This window comes from Neopelma chrysocephalum, unplaced genomic scaffold (assembly GCF_003984885.1).
Source record: "Neopelma chrysocephalum unplaced genomic scaffold, ASM398488v2 Primary Assembly neopelma1_65, whole genome shotgun sequence".
Taxonomy (NCBI): domain Eukaryota; kingdom Metazoa; phylum Chordata; class Aves; order Passeriformes; family Pipridae; genus Neopelma; species Neopelma chrysocephalum.
The window spans coordinates 8,424,115-8,428,752 of record NW_020897722.1 but is presented as its reverse complement, the minus strand read 5'-3'; positions in this window follow the sequence as shown (position 1 = coordinate 8,428,752).

Here is a 4,638-nt window from a genome sequence, read left to right as displayed (position 1 = left end):
CCGCGGGCAGCACCGGCCCCGCGCCCGCGCAGCCACCGCCGGCGCGGGGGGACCCGCCGCCCCCGCGGGGCCGGGTGGAGGGAGCGGGGCCGGAGCTCCGAGCAGCTCCCGCCCGGCCCGGCCCTGCCCGCGGAGCCTCCGCGGGGCCGCAACAGGTCCGCCGCAGCGCAGGCGAACACTGACCTCCAGAGGGCCCGGCGCGGAAATTCAGGGATGCGAACCCCTCCTGGCCGGTGGAAGCGGGGCACGGCCGGGCAGGTGCGAGCGGTGGCCGTGGCGGATAAAGTGGTTTTACAGCAGCGTTTTGCCACGAAGAGTTCGCTGTGAGAGGATGCCACGGACGCACCTGAGGTTCAACACGGATGCAGTTGTTTCATGAGCTCGAATGAACAAAACGTACACACTCACGCCTTCCCCAGCAGAGGTGAGGTAGCTGGAGCAAGGAGCGAGCTTGGAACCCACAGACCTTAATGAACATCGTGTCCCTGCGCTTAAATGTTGGGTCCAGCCAGAGCCAGGGTGGGAGGAAACGTGGTCCAGCAATGAGCAAATCCCACTACGTGGGTGCTTTGACCTCAAGAGCTCAAGTAGCAAAGCGCTCTTTTGAGGTCAAACTCTTGAAAGCACAGAAAAATTGGGGATTTGGGGCTGTTCTCTTGAGCACCACCTTGGTGCCACACAAATTAGACGCTTCCCGGCATCCTGGTGTAAACAAAGGCTTCTGACCTCGGTTTTGGAGGACACTCTCAGGCTACGCTTCTCGCAGCAGGTTACAGCTCAGCCCAGCTGGACGGTCGGCAGTTGCTACAGGGCATCTCCTCCAGTCACAGCAGCCCTGACTCACCACATTTGAGTTTACTGTGGTGAATGGTAAAAGCATCTCCTGCTCTGGAGAAGAGGATACTCCAGCTTTAAATGTTGTCCAGACTAAGAACACTGGTGACTGCTGCTCCTTGTGGTAAGGAGGGAGCATCTGGGGCAGGATGTCTTTGGAAAGCTCTTGCATTACTGATCTCATTTAGTTGCCCATTTAAGTTCCCATTGAATTCAATGAAAACTCCTGTTGACTTCCGTGGGAAGGGCCATACTCTGAATTAAAAAAAAATAAATGCTCCTTTTCCCCCGGGAGAGCAGCTACTGCTTTAGAAGAATAATTACCACAGTGAAGATAAGCAAGAAAAAAAGCCTGTAGTGCTTACGTGTTTCAGGCAGTTTTGAGCATACGATTAAACTGTGGTACAAGTTGTTTGTCAATTTTTGCTCTGCAGTTTTTTTAAATTCCACTTTTTTCCAAGTGCCGGTGTTTAAAATGTCAGCCGTTACTTTGAATATTGTTGCTCTTTTCACCACCGCCTTGATGCAGCTTGCAATCACCGAACACACGGACTTTCTTTTTTTTTTCCTCATGTTGCAACATAATGGAGAGAGGCATAAGCTTTCCAGACAGATTTTTTGACTCCTTAAAGGCAGAATGCTGTGAGTCACAAAACTGTGGCATGCACTACACCAACATTATGTGCATGTTTGTACTTACCCCTTTAAAAATGTTTAGGGCAGTGAAAGACCAAATGCTGCATCACTTGTCGCTGACTTTTTTGGTTGACACGTATAAGCATTATGAACCAAAAAAGAAGAGCAAAAGAAGTTTTATATGTGGGGGGGTTGCCAATACTATTGATTTTTGCATTTAAAAAATGCCCTTCCCCCCCCACGCTTTAGTAGCAGATTGTAGCACAAAGCCATGAGATAGATGTGCTTCCCTTGCACACTCATACATATACATTCATTTAGGTGCCTTTCACACTGTTGCATGAAGGCTTTTAGATGACATTCTCCCAGCACACACATTCTCTACGCAAACACAGCTCTAACCCAGGGAATATGATGGATTCGAAACAGTAGACAGGTGGTTATTGTAAAATCTAATTTCAAATCTGCATATGGCTGATGCTCTGATTAAGCTCTGCTTCTACAGCACTCAGAATAAACAGACCCATTTGACATGATGACAACATAACCTTTGGATGTCCTTTGCTGTGCACGCTCTGTGTCTGATAAGACACATTCCATACTTCCCACATATAATGGCTGTGATGCAGATGGTGAGGCTTGCAAATGCAGAATTTCTAAGCAGAAAACAAGAAAATGAATACTGCTTTTGCAGAATATGATTTTATGATATATTTCTAGTCTTTCTGGTATTAATACACACTGGGAATAACATCACCTACATCCAAAGCGTGCACTCAAATCATTACAACCAGCCCAGCAAGCAGCAAAATCTACCTCCAGCAGAGCAAATCGGTTCAGCAGCTTCTCAGACAAACCAGAACCAGGGCTGTTGGTATTCAAAATGCCATGCCATGCCCAAACCTAGCCAAAGACTTTCAGCTTCTTTATGCCTTAAGGGAGATGAGCAGCACTCTGAAAAAGTAGAGAAAGAAAGGAAAGGAAGGCAATCTTATGGCTATTTCAAAGGATTTTCATTTGAATCCTCCTAAAGGAATTGACAGTGCTTTCTGCTGCAAGAGGGAAGCAAAGAGAAAGGTGGCTATGCAAGGTAAGATGAGATGTCTTCCTCTGCTGTTCATACACCAAATCCTTACTATCATCACTTGAACCTGCTGGAATAACCAGCTACCACTCTGCCCAAAAGTAAGCTCCTTATCTCCAGATGTTTTTATAAATGGCAAGCCACTGTAGCTGGTGCTTCCCCACTGCTGTTGGCAGCCTATAAAGGTCCAGCTTCTCACTGTTACAGAATAGGCTTCGTTTCCCCACAGCATCATCCCTCCAATAAAGGTATCTTCAATTCACTCTTCCAGAGCCATCTCTAGCAACGTGTTTGTCTCCTTGCAGGTGTCACGGAAATGCACGTTTTTTCCCTCAGCGGTTTTTCAGGCCTTTTTCTGCTTTGGGCTTGTACCCTGAAGGGGCAAGTCCGTGAGGTTTTATTCCAGAATTTCTGGGAAAATAGGAGCTGTTCCCTACAACTTGCACCCAGGAGAGAGGAAAGGCTGGTGGGAACTGCATGGAAACCCCCCAGCAATGGAGTGATACACAAGGGAGAGAACTGGCTAAATACCCCTCTTTGGGAGTGCAGGCCAGGCCAGGCTCTGAGAAGATCTATCCCAGGAAAGGGATAGAAATAGGAAAGCAGCAAACTACTCACCTGCCTTTACCCCCAGGTGCACCCTAGCAGAGCCCTGACACACCACAGGGGTGAGGGATGGTTTGCTCTGGGGCAGGACAGCTCTGCCTCGCTGGCCCCACACCTCACAGCCTTCCAGGAGCAAGGATTAGCTTTCACTTTCCCATAGGGGCTTGTATTTATTCTAGCTCTAGGAGTGACTCAGTGTCAGGGGCTGTGTCAGAAAATGCCTGAAGTGACCTGAGCTGAGCTCTGTTTCCTGCTGATAACACAGGTGCAAGCTCGACCCCACCGGCTGCCTCCAAAGCTCATGTGCTGGTCCCTTCAATTCTTTCTCCCGAATTCCCACCTGACATCATGCCCAGACAGCTTTGTTTAGAGTAGGAAAAGGTCCTTCTACATCATCCCTGGTGTAATCCAGGGGTCAGCAAGAAGCCTGGGCTCCAGTGCCTCTGTCCCAGGCTCTGGTCTCTAGAGGCATGAGGGGGTCAAAGAAACGGATCTTGTGCCAGTGATGTTGCAGTTTCCAGCAGGAACTGGGCTGACATCAGTGTGACAGACACAGATTCCAGCTCATGACAAAAGGGGAAGGTTTTACAATCCATTCCCATGACTCATCCATCCTTTGGTCTCAACTGCCTCTAAATCAGCCCATCGACACCGTGGACACCTGTGAATCTGCATGATTTGAAGTCAAGATACCATTTCCCAGGCTTCTGCATTTCCAGTAGCCAACTGTTCTTTATATTCCATTGCATTCTCCTACTTCTTTTCTGCAAATAAGCTCTTATCCCTTTCTGATTTGGCATTATCTACCCCAGGATCTCCCTCTCGTCACATCTCCAGGACCTAACTCACGTCTGCAGCTCTGGAAAGCTCTCCTGTGCTTCACTTCAGAAACAGCCTCTGCTGATGCTGCATCTTGCAGCACATCTGGGTTATTAACTGGCCACCTGGCAGCTCCCTAATTGGCAATATCAGTAAAAGCACATTTTTCTCTTTTCTTAAATCTCCAAATAAAGGGGCTAAATTTGATCTAAAATCCTCAGATCCTCATTGCCTCGTATAATTTGTAATGGCCTTGCTTATGCCATAAAAATTACTTTCTTGCACTCTCACACTTTCTGGTTTGTCTTTAACATACACTCTGGCGGGGAACTGAATGACACAGCATAATCTGCTAAAGCTATTTTTATAGTAAACAGAGATAAAAACCACAGCCAAAGGGCACGCAGCCTCCGAGGAAGTAAGCGCCGCGTATTATTGTATCCAGCACTCGAATCCAAGTTCCTGCTCAAAGGAAACCTGTCCCCAGGGGGAGCCGTCACCGCCCGGTGAAGTCTCGCTCCGTTCCAGCGCTGACCACGTCTCTGCACGGGTCCGGCGCGACGGAGCCCTCGGTGGCTTCACGCGGTGTCACTCGAGTGTCATCACCTGCCCGTGTTGAAGGGAAAGGGTGTCTGCTAGGTCACAAGTGTAAATATGAA